Source organism: Urocitellus parryii, chromosome 2 (assembly GCF_045843805.1).
Source record: "Urocitellus parryii isolate mUroPar1 chromosome 2, mUroPar1.hap1, whole genome shotgun sequence".
Taxonomy (NCBI): domain Eukaryota; kingdom Metazoa; phylum Chordata; class Mammalia; order Rodentia; family Sciuridae; genus Urocitellus; species Urocitellus parryii.
Genome location: NC_135532.1, coordinates 141,758,439 through 141,771,133, shown reverse-complemented (window position 1 = coordinate 141,771,133; position 12,695 = coordinate 141,758,439). Strand labels below are relative to the sequence as shown.

Sequence of the window (12,695 nt, the reverse complement as noted above, 5' to 3'; positions counted from 1 at the left end):
GGCCGGCCGCCTTGCTGGCCCAGGGCCCTCTCCACGCCCAGGAGACAGGAGAGCCTCTCCGCTGGGGTCAAGTCTAACCCTGCGTCTTTCCTCGGGCACCACCTGTTTCTTTCTCTGTGACCCTTTGCAAATGGAAAAAAAGAAAAAAAAAAAAAGCAGTTTCATCATCCATTCCTAACTCTAGAGGACTTTAGTAGGTTCTTCTTTCTTTCTCTCTTCTTCCTGAAAAGGGACTTAGCTTGAAATCTCCCCAGTCAGAAGATAGAAGAGTCTGAAAAATAATACCTGCACAGTATAGTACTCGATGCAGGTAATATTTCAAAGCCTTTTCCCTTGATTTATGTCCGCTAACTCTACCCTACGAGGTAACCGGGCTGGGATTCTTAAATCCCATTTTGCTGACCACGACCCTAGGGCTCAGAGAGGTTGACTACTGTGCCCAAGCTTGCACAGCTGGTGAGTCCAGGCCAAGAATTCTGGCTCCTGGTAGTGTACTTTTCCAGAACACAGCAGATTTTATCACAATGAACATGTGCTACTTTCTACAAAGAGATCTGGAATAAGATAGATGAAAAAAAAAAAAGGTGTGTAATTCAGTTCTTATTTACTTGTGTATACTACTTTTTCCCTTTCACATTTCAAAGTGGTTTGTTTACTATCCATCTTCTTGAGAGGTAGGTAATTATGTTTTTATATAAGTTTTCATTTAGATAACCATAGCCCTAGTGTGAGTTACATACCACTTATGTATCCTTGGGATGGCTTGATAGATAGGTAGATAGATAGATGACAAATAGAGAGATAAAGATATACCTTTGGGTATTGACAACAATATATTCATTTCTGTTTGCTTCCGAAAGAAATAATTTCACATGACGGTACTTTGCATCTTTTTTTTTTTCTTTAAGTCTCATTCAAAACATGCTCAAATTGTTAATGTCCACAGATTTCTGAAACAAAAGTTTAAGAGGAGACCTCAACCATGCTACACCCAGTATCTTCCAATGATTTTAAAGTTTCACTAGAGGGCACTCCCACTTCATGGCCAGGAGACAGTAAGAACAAAGGACCTGAGTGGTCTGGATTCTTAACTTGCTGTACATACTGTTTTGTTTTCTCTTTCTCCCTCTTTCTCCTCCTCTTTCTCACTGTTGCATTAAAAAAAAAAAGTGAAATTATTTAGGTTTTTCTTTAAACACATGAATACAAATGAACTACACTAAAAAACCCAGCAAACATCTAGGACTGGGAATTATGGTTCACCTTGTGACATAAAGCATATTATTTGAAATCTTCTGCCTCGAATTTTTTGGTTGTCAACAAAAATAAGAATATAAAATATCGTGTGAGGTGTTACCTTAGTATCTCAAGAAATAAGTCTTTACCGGAGAAGCTGAGGGAGGGAGGCTAAGGGTCGTTCAACACTTATTTCCAGCCTGTAGGATCTTTATGGTCACCTTTTTTGGTAAATCTTTGGGTAAACCCAAGTTACAGAGATGTATAGAGTCAGAAAACAGAGTAATTAAAGAAAAATCCAAATGGACAATCAAATGAAATTGCATAAGAGCAAATTACCCATTAAGCCCTCCTTTTAGTTTTGTGGACCACAAGTTTTCTTTACCAAAAAAATCTGAAGATAGTTTTAAACACATATTTTAGCAAAACAATAAGTGGAGCAGTTCTTGTGGGAAGAAAATAAGGTATTATAAGTCAGAGGGAGAAGCCTGTTTGCCAAGCGTGAAGGCCCACAGAGCCCTCGGGCCTGAGGTTTCAAACTGATCTCAACCCTTTGGGGGTTTGGATTTCTTTAGTGTTGGCAAAACACAAGTTGCTGCTTCAAAGAGAAATGGCATTAAGAAGGTCTGTTACGGAGAAACTCAGAAGACTTCTTGGACACCAAGTCACTCTTACAAAACACCATTTTGATGAGTTTAGTAAAGATTAATCAGAAACATATGGATTAGATTTTTCTTTAAAATTAAATTGGTTTATAAAAGAAGGGAAAAGGGGGCATGCTAAAATCTGTTTCAGGCTTTGCAAAGCCCCCAAACTTTTGTGGGTTAAGATGCGGATGTATCCAGGGAAGCAACTAGACTTTTCCTTGTGTCAACTTGAATCATCCATATTTGACTTAAATTTATGTCAGAGGCAAAATAAACAATATTGCTTTCTACCATTATTATCCAGAGAGAGGAAACCCACATTTGCTTCTCAACCAACGAGTTACAAACATCAGTGGAAATGTAAGCTTACATGGTAAGTTTTCGATGATGCAAAACTTAATCATTCATATGACCTAAAATGTTTCATATTGTTTGAATACAAAGCAGTGCCTCTAAGTAGTCGAGGCTGAGAAGTTCTTGGGAAACTTAGGTCAGACAACTGATTATTGAAATTAAGTTCTTTTTTTTTTTTTCAGCTCTAGAAGTAAAATATACCCTCTACAAAGGACCTACAATGGCCATCATGTGGGGAAATTTTTCACTGCAGTGACGGACGCCAAAATGACCTTAGTACCCATCACCAAACCAACAGAGGGAATAGGCTTAAACCAATCATGTTTTAGGGAATGTAAGGGATCAAAGGCAATTGGGAATCAATGACAGAAATCACTGAAAATTGATAGATCCCGCTGAGTTTTTCCACCTAATTCAAGTGATCACTTAGAAATGAAGCATAATGAAAAATAATAATAAAATGGAAGTTGGGATGCAGCTAATGGATTTTAAAGTCACACAATGTAATGTTTCTCTCTCCTGCAAATTGGTTGAAGAATATTATAAGAAGTTGACTTTATCTGTGGAACATATATTGACAGATGCATAAACACACACATATGTATATGCATACATACACACCTTTATAAGTTAAGTGCTGAATAATCTTTGGTTGCAGGATTGGGCAAATGTAGGAAGTCTCATGTTCAGAAATATTTCTAATCAATGTTATCCCTACATACAACCAAATAAGAATGTTTTCCCCAGGGAGTGTGATGATGAACAGTTGTTCTGTAATCAAAAGGTTCTTGCTAGAAAGCATGTCTGGCTTTTCATTTAAACATGTACATGGAAAATAATACCAACTTCTATCAAATGTTGGATTTAGCCCATTATCATGTGCAAATGTACCTGCCTATTAACTTACAGATGGGGCAGGTATTTTACTAAGGTACAGTATTTCTGTCCCAGGTCATAGCTTGAGTGATTCTTCCTTTCAAGGTCCCCAATGCTTCATCTGTCACTCTTATTGTCAAATGTTCTATTTTTCCTGTCCCTGCCAGCAGTGATTTCAATTTGGGCTTGACTTCAAGACAGGCCACATTGTATCTGTGATGTCAATGGAAAGAGGATAAAAGTCATTAAAGATATTTGTTATTTTGAAAGGTTAAAAGAGTTTTTCTTGGTGGGTAACACTTTCTCTGGAAAGAGCCTCAACTAATTGTCTGACCAGGGAATGGGCACCTAAGTGAGAAAAAATATACTTAATAAAGCATGGCGTCTATTATTTTTCCCCTTTCATTGTCCAGTGCCTCTGGGCCTGGTGGGCTTTCTGGAGGCATCTGAGCTCAATATTCCTTCAAACAGCAGAGCAATGATTACACTGCTGGGCTGATTCTCTTTCTGTCTGCCCTAGGTAAGGGATTCTTGCTTCAAACACCATTTATTGTAGAAATTGTTGCTAGGGTTCTAGAAATTGTGTGTGTGTCCTTAAAAAGAGTCCCAAAAAAAAGACAGAATTGGAAGTTCACAGAAAATGCCATTTAGTTGCACTTAATAGCCACTTTATCTCACATCCATTGCTCTATAGCAATGAAGTAAGAAATTAAGAATAGAGTGCTTTCTTAAGGGCCAGTGGCACCCAAATGATTTGAATTCTTCTGATCAAGATAATGATTATAAAAAGCAATGAACTCAAGCATAGACCAAACTCACACCAACAAACATCATATATATATATATATATATATATATATATATATATACACACACACACACACACACACACACACACACACACACACATACACACACACATATATGAAGCTTTGAAAGAAAGAAAGAAGAAATGAATGGTGCAATTCCTTTTGTCTAAGGGAGAAAAAAGCCAGAAAATGCAAAGAGAATACATCTAGTTACATCAGCTTTGGTATATGTTTTAAGGGACCCTTGCAGATTAATAGCAGCCCAAACGGAATAGGCCTGTACTCCAGTCGGAAAGAAGCTTTTTCTCGGGGTATCGTTCACACGTGGATGGCAGTGATTCTCTGACAGTCACCGTTTGCTAAAACGTACTTACCCGAACACATCTGAATAACACAAAAGAGAAAAGAGCATTTTGATGTGTGGAGGAAAGTTGTTTTGACAAATGTCAACGCCTGGGTCTTGCTGGCTGAGGCCTGTTGTTAACTTCCCAAGGCTGCCTGTGTGCTACGGCTCATGGCGCTCTGTCAGGGGAAATTGGACATCCCCAACACAATTTCATTTCCATTTCTCTACAACATTACAAGCTTCCTTGGCAGCAAAATCACATATTCTTATCACAAAAATAAATGAGAGAAAAGAAGACATACATTTCTGTCAAGTTATGTCAAGACATATTTGGTATGTATTTCACTTCACTATCGCTGACAGCAAAGATGTCACGTATTCTTAATACAAAGTAAAGAAGTATTTTCCTTTTTTCCCCCTGCAAGGCATCAATTTCATTTTATTCACTTATAAGTACCAGTGACAGGAAGGTGTCTTTTTAAAACAAAGCTTAAAAAAAAAAAGGGAAAAAAATAGTTTTTGTGTGTTGCTGGATTTCTGAATGGACACATTGTACGTGAATTTGGTTTGACAATATCATAACAACCACAATAACAGTCATCTATCACCACTTTATTATCCATTTCACAACACATGATCATTGCTCTGATTTGCTCCTTTCCATGAATACGATGGGATAGATTAAATAAGAGACATTTGTGCTCCTTTAGAGATACCAATGGAATTAGAAAGAATACTGGGAAGAAAGGAAGGAAAGGAGGAAAAGGAAGAGAAACTAATTAATTCACTCAAAAATTGAAATAGACCTTTAACATTAAATTAAACAAAAATCCTGAGATTTAAATATGATAGACTAGGGACAGTTTAACATCTTATTATCATTTGGGTGTTTCGTGTCGAATGGGTTGATTTCTACCCTTCTTTTCACTATATTCTTCTTAATTATGATATTTCGAGAAATGAGGTTTAAGGGTTCAAGTTGGTAGAAGGCTTCCTCATGAGAGGTGTCTGTGTTGCATGTTGACCACCCCAACCATATTCAGCTGGGCCAGGAACACTCAGAAATGGTGCTGTTTCCCTGAGCTTGCCTCACTCCTGTCCTCTGGGGGAGCCTCCCACAGGAAGATTTTGTTTATTTCTCTGAATGCCATGGTAGTCATATTTATAACACTTATAAATTTAAGAGCCAATAAATTATTTTAAAGACAACTTAGTCAAAACACCTCATTTCACAGCTTAACATTGAAAACCCAGAGCAGTTGAGATCAAAGAGACAATTTGTAATCAAGTTAGACTGCGGAATTAATACTCCTTCTGGTAGTAATGAAGAACCATTGGAAACTTCTGTGTGGAGGGAAGTCCTATGATGAAAGATATGGGTGTACACTTGGTTTTCTAGACTTTTGATTTTTACTAAAAAGCTTTTGAGACATTTCTAGGCAACTGCACACACACACACACACAACTAAAAATTGCGAGAAACAAATATACTGTCAGGACTCTCTCTTGTCCTCTGGAGACATATAAACAAACACATAATATCACTGAACAGATGATTATTAAAATTTCTTATGAGAAATATTTGTAATAGAAAAAAGTTTTTAAATTCTCAATTTTTTTCAAAACCGAAATTTCAGTCACTCCCTAGAAATTCTAGTGAGGCCAGGTTTGGGGGAACCACTGATTTTTTTTTTCTACCCTATCCTCCAAAGCAGAAAGCTTTTTCCTAATTTCTGAGACAAAATGACACAGGCTGTGCCAGATGCCTCTCCCTCCTCAAAAGAAGTTCTGCATCCTAAGGTGGCTGTCTCAGGTTCAACTCACTTCTCTCACATATAAAAAGGGAATTATAATAAGAAATGCCCATCCCACAGAGTGTCCTGAGGAGTAAATAGAATTGCAAATTGAAAACTTCCCTGTAAACTGTGAACACTCCACCAATGTTAGCTACTGTTTAGAATAAAGAAGCGGAACTTGATTCGCTGTCCCTTTCATGGGTTAAATGAGCACCAACATTCTCAAAGTAGAACATGTAAAACATGTCCTCAAAGAAACCCAAGGTGATTATTTGAGATTTCTTTATTTTAATATCAAAATAACTGAAGACCAGAGGAACATCTTAGAATCACACAACTATATTCTGGAATCCTTATCCAGAAGAAATGCCACAAGGGTCCCCTTCTCCTGACTCATGTTCATATGGCAGAGTTGGAGGCATTCCTTTTCCAAGAAAACCCCAAACACAAAAGAATTCAAAGGAGTGGTCACTGGCACCTAAGCTGACTGGTATCACAGCATTGGGTGCAGTGAATTCAACCTAGTCTAGAGTTGCAAGGTCCTTTCACAATTCAGCTTCCTCACTGTACAGATGAGGAAACTGAGACCCCATCAATGAAGAACAGTGGATTGCCCAGCACTCCTCAGATCCCCCAGGCTCCCGTCCTTTCTGAAACACCACACCTGGGAAGGGTTTATCCTATGGTTCCTCTCTCACTTGTGAAGGCACCTCAACTATTGGCCATACACAATCATACAGCCATGTATTGGCTGTACCAATAACAGCATGGTGGTGCCAACTCCCTCCCTCCCTCCACCTCTCCAGGGAGCTGGTACATTCATTCATTTGTTGATTCTTCCACCAATTCTTTCATTCAACAGGTCAGTGATTCCAAAACATTTGGTGGGCATCTCATCAAAGCAAGAAATGGGTAAAAACAAAGGTAGCATGAAAGGAAAGACACATGTGAAAATAAACCATCACTGGATATACAGAGAAATCCAAGAGTTGGAGCAAGCAGCACAGATCAGAAACCCAAAGAACAGAAGAGATGAGTGGGAAGTAGATTGATAGCAACTTGAAAAGAAGGTTGGTAAGAAATCAACATTTATTCAAAACAAGCAAGCAAGCAAAAATTAAAAGGTGGGGGGCTGCAAAAGGTGAGTCCCAGGACATGAGGTGCTTGTCTACCTCATACACTATGGTAGCGTGTAGTAGGTGTTCAATGAACACTTGTGAACTGAGTGGTAGAGGGGCAGAGGTGTAGAATGTTGTCTCCGAGAAACCAAGCCCTGTTCCTAGACTTTGTTAAATGTTTGGCCCAGAGCTCTGGGCCTTTTCATCATGGCGGATTTCAAGGAAATGACCAAATCCTTGAAATGATCAAATTCTTACATGATTTCACTCTCTTATGAATGAAAATACATAAATTTTCCAATGTTTCAATATTTTAAACTACTCTCACATTGTGAGAAAAAAGAACCATTGAAGATACATAAAAACATATTTATAAGAATGGAGATCTTTTTCTTTTTACCCTTGCCTCAGTGTGGATGGGATGGTGCTGCTCTTATTCAAAATCTTGATATTTGGTGATCCTGGACTTTATTTCTGCATTAAGTTTGATTTCTAAAACATTAAGGTAGTATTGATCTTGAATATCTGTTATGGGTCCCCCTTTATCCCCTCGCCCCTTAAATTTTGTGCTCAAACTAGTGCTGATCCTGGCCTCAAGAACAACCTCTTGATTGGGCTTCTTCAGGGTGGAAGTAGTTTACCCTGAGGAGAACCTAGAGACTGACAAGAGATGGGGAGACCCACAGGTCCTGGAAAGCGGGGGAAACTCATACCTTTACCAAGCAAGTTGGATTTTGAAGGTTTTATAGTAGATTCTGAAGCTGACCTTATGAGTAATTTAGAAAGCAAAAGTCATCATATATTTGTTTCCTTATATATATTGTTTTTATTTACTAATTTTACTCAAGACAGCATAGACCTTTTCACTCAGTGTGACTGTTTATCATCTTAATTTTTTTCTCCCTCATTAATTTGAGAGACAAAGGATAAGATAGGTATGTGGGTATGGAAATTCACCAGTGGATGAAAAAGGAAAAGGAATTTGGTGTAGTGTGATCCGTGCTTGGGGATGAGAAGATCTGGGTGGAGTGAAAAGGGTTCAAAACTCATGCTTTAAATCTTCCCACAATAAAGTTAAGTAGGATTTGTTATGGGCAGAAATAATTAGTTCCTTTTATAAGGTCTGCAACAACTATAACTGTGTAGGGTAATTATAGTGTTTGTAAAATCAATTACAAAATTATTATATCCACATAGTTGGGTATAACTATGTGGATATAATAATTGGATATTTTTTAACTATAATAACTATAATAGAGAAGAAAATAAAAATCACCCATAATCTTACTATAGAGATAACCATTGCTAAGCATTTTAATAATTTTCTTGTATTTATATTTATATCTGACTGGAAGAAAATATATATATATATATATATATATATATATATATATATATACACACACACACACACACACACACACACACACACATACACACACATACCTACATACATATATAGATTTGTTATCACAAGCATATGCAACTACATATCCTTTTTTATTTGCTTTTATATCTTGAGCAATTTTCTTATATTGTTAAAATTACTAACATATCCCCTCTAATAGCTGCATAATATTCTACTTTACTGATTTAACAAGTCTCCTGTTGTTGGATATAGAACTTTATTTCAGTTATTGCCATCAGAATAATTTTGTAATAAATATGTTGGTACATAACTAACTGTCTTAATTTCTGTCCACTTGCTTAGTCTAGTTAGATTCCTAAAAGTAGAAATCAAGTTAAAAAAAATTTTTTTTAAAGAATCTATGAATTGTGACTGTTTTTGTTATTTGCAGGTATAATTAAATACCATCTCATACTTCATTATATATAGTCTCTTCTGATCTCCCTGATGATTTAGTGACTGTGAGAAAATCCCAAGGTAACTGGAAAACTGAAAATGCTAATGTTTCAGAATTTTTTTCTGGAATAATTACATGTAATAAAGGTTTTCTTTTGAATGAGGACTCTTTGGGTTATGAAGAGTTATTAAATTAATCAGTTTTCTTTTTAAAAAATTTTTAGTTGTCGATGGACCTTTACTTTATTTATTTATATGCAGTGTTGAGAATCAAACCCAGTGTCTAACACATGCTGGCAAGTGCTCTACCACTGAGCTATGACCCCAGCCCTGTGGATCTATTTTCTTTCAGATTTTTCTAATGCTTTATTTGCATATATACATTATACACATAATAAATAGAATGTCTGAAAGAAAAACAGTCCCCTTTGTATTTCAGCTCCTCATATTGTCCTGAGTCACAGTCAGGGCTGGTGCTCTGGATAGGCTGCATTTGAGGACATGACCATATTTCCTTTTCTTCTCAATTTTAGCTAGTTTGGTGTGTTTCAAAAAGTGATTATGTCGACAATTTCTAGGCACTCCCTCCCTCAATCTCTGGCCCTTGCTTTTATGGGTGGCTACCCCAGGTTCCTCTGAGTACCCAGGACCTTCCACCTGCTACTGCCTCAAGGATGTGTACTAGTTGCAATGAAGCCAGATCCCTCCAGCCCCTGAGGAACAGATGTGGACATGAGGAAGCATCTCAAGAGGCACTGGTGGCCAATTATGAAGTTTAACAGAGTCAGTGAGTTTGGGACCACCAGTTACTGGTTCCATGTCTTTCCCCACCTCTCTGGCTCCTGAAAATAATCAGTGTGAATCTCTTCTTTTTGTTATGCGACCTTGTGTCAGATATTTGTACTGAACTCTTTACAAACATCATCCATAAATCCTCAGAGCAAATTTTTGAAATTATTACTATTATAATTTTCATTTTACATATGAAGAAACTGAGGCCAATAGATCCCAGAAGTCAAATCACACAACCCACACAGTCACTGCGATGTATGATCTGTACCCACCTGCTCCCACCTTACTGGGTGGGCAGGACATGATCCACTGGTCCAAAGCTCTTCTTTGTCTTTGTCTTTGGGGTGGAGTGCTATGGAGAAAGGTCAGACCACCAATAAACTGTCAAAGCAGGATTCCTTCCATCTCCTTCGTGAGTTCTCCTACCTTCTAGCAATTTCTCTGTGTCCTTCTCCCCTCTCCCACCACAACAGTTTTAATAACCTCTTTTTGATTCTGGGTTGCCCAAAGTTTGCGCCTTTAGAAATCTAGTGATTGTACCTCCCGTGAAAGTGCCACACACTCTGACAGCCCCCTAGAGATGCAGGTATTCACCCTCCACTCTTTCCATATGATCTGCTCGGCTCAGCATTCACAAAGGGTCTGAGGGAGCCTGGGTCTACCAAGCAGAACTGCTAACCCTGCCTTCAGTCATTCCTGCAGTCAAACTACCTCAGGGAATTACTCTGGGATTGCAAAAATAGTTCCCGTTAAGAGTGCAGAAAACCTGGTTTCTTGCCCTAGATTTGCCACCAGACCTATTGAAAGTATCTTTTGGTTTCCCTGAATTTTTGTAAGCAACTGTGTTTGGATCAGGTGGTTGTCTAGAGAAAGGAAAACATACCAAAATAAGAAACATGGGTTCCTGTCCTTAAGAAACACTGGGGTGGGTATGGATGGGTTTGGGCACAGTGGTACATACCTGTAATTCCAATGGCTCAGGAGGCTGAGGCAGAATTGTGGGTTCAAAGCTAGCCTCAGCAATTTAGGAAGGTCCTCAGCAACTTAGTGAGACTCTGTCTTAAATAAAAAATAAACGAGCTGGAGATGTGGCTTCATGGTTGAATGCCCTTGGGTTCAGTTTCAATCCCCAGTACCAAAAAAAAAAAAAGAAAAGAAAAGAAAAGAAAAGAAAAGAAAGAAAGAAAGAAAGAAATTCCACTGGGGAATCATGAAAATTCAATCAAGTAAACTAACAAAAAAATCTCAATTTTATCATGTGTAATAGTTACAGGTAATATTTTATCTGCCTCACAGACTTGAAGTAGCTTCCTGATCTATCTCCACCTCTTAAGGTTTTCTAATTTTTTGCTCCCAAAAGGACTTACTGGGAACTGGACTGGAACTTTGGGGTTTTCAGAGAATCCCAAAGCTGTGTATACTACTAGTTTCTTTCTCTTAGCCAATTCCAGGAATGCTGTCTGTGTCTCAATTCCCATGGTCCCTTCATGCCTACCCCAGGCCTAACACCTAGCCAGATGATTCTCCTGGGAGACCTTAGGCCCCAAACTCTACTTTCCTGGTTAACAAGAGCCCTTGATCAGAAAACCAACTCACAAAGCCCCCTTGGTTCCAGCCCCACTCTGGTTGATTCCACCAGCCTGTGAAGTTTCCTATGACAAGTAGGAGTGGCTTTGAACATGAAGAAACCTTTAACTGACTTCTGTCTTGTCAGGTCACTCACTGAAGCCAACACCCAATAATCCTTTACCTTCCTACCCTATGAGTCATGCATCATGCCAGCATTTTAGTTAGTATGTTCAACTGCCATACCTGTAAAAAGAAATAGATAATAACTTACAATATTTCCTATTTAGAGCTCGGGTCTAATTTTAGATCTATTCTTTTTCCCCCACTTCTCATACTCTCTCCTCTCTCTGACACACACAACCAGGAGGATCTTCCGTATTGCCCACAGTTACACCTTTGTTCGTGCTGACTCACCTGCCTAGGATTTATCTTGAGCAAATTCACCCTTCCAAGCCAATTTATGTCCTTTTTCTTTCATGCTCTTTATAATACTTCCTTTCCCAAAATGCGTTCTTAGTACTCACTGCACCCTTTTAAAATCATACGTCAATGCGTCTCTCTCCATCGGCCTCCAAGCTCCTCAGAGCAAAGGCTGCACCTTATTTGTTGCTGTCTCCGAATCAGGATCATAGTAGATGCTCAGTAAATGCTGTCCAAACCCAACATTTACTTGACACTTCACTTGACCATACAGCCCATACAAATTTCTCCCGTCTTTCAACTCCCACTGCACATGTTCCGTACAATTTGATGCTCTTGAAGTGACCCATGCTCTGCCAGTTCTGGTCTTGCAGAACTGGCTTGTTCAAGGCTGCAGATTTGCCATATATTCCTTTAGTCACCCCTATAGTGCTGTGAGGAGAGAGGTACAAAAAGTAGTTGGAGATTCTTTGTTTTCTTAGAAAGGAAGACGTAGTGAAAAACTCGTCGTGAACCACAGCGAAATGGAGGGATTTGGAGAATTACACAGTTCCTAATTTTCTCAGAAGTGGTATCGCCCTGGTCAAACATGATGAGTTTTTGTTTTTGTAATTAATTTTCATTTACTGAGGGCCTTCTATAAGCCAGACACTTTCTTGAACATGATATGTACATTAAACCATTTGCTTGTCATGAATACACTGCAGGATGGATACCTTTGTCTCTATTTTATACATGAGGAAATTAAAGTTGGGTAGGGTTTGGTGACTTGCCAAGGCCACCCAGCTAGTTAGAAAAGACCCAAAGCCAAACCCAATTCTGAGAGACTACACACATTTCAGAATTTAGCCTGGATAAGCACTCTCTTGAGACATATTTCCTATTGTTCCTTGATTAGAGCAAAGGTTCCACCTCATGTCTTTCCTCT

The 12,695-nt window shown here is 38.4% G+C and overlaps 1 long non-coding RNA gene across 1 annotated transcript in view; it reads left to right on the top strand.

Annotated features, from left to right (window-relative positions):
• The window catches only part of LOC113178734 (uncharacterized), a 58,893-nt gene extending 56,637 nt beyond the window's left edge, over window positions 1-2,256 (top strand). Inside the window, exon 3 of the long non-coding RNA XR_003300255.2 lies at window positions 2,188-2,256. This is a non-coding gene — a long non-coding RNA (uncharacterized LOC113178734). The remainder of the gene's footprint in view (window positions 1-2,187) is intronic.
• Window positions 2,257-12,695: the final 10,439 nt, after the last annotated feature.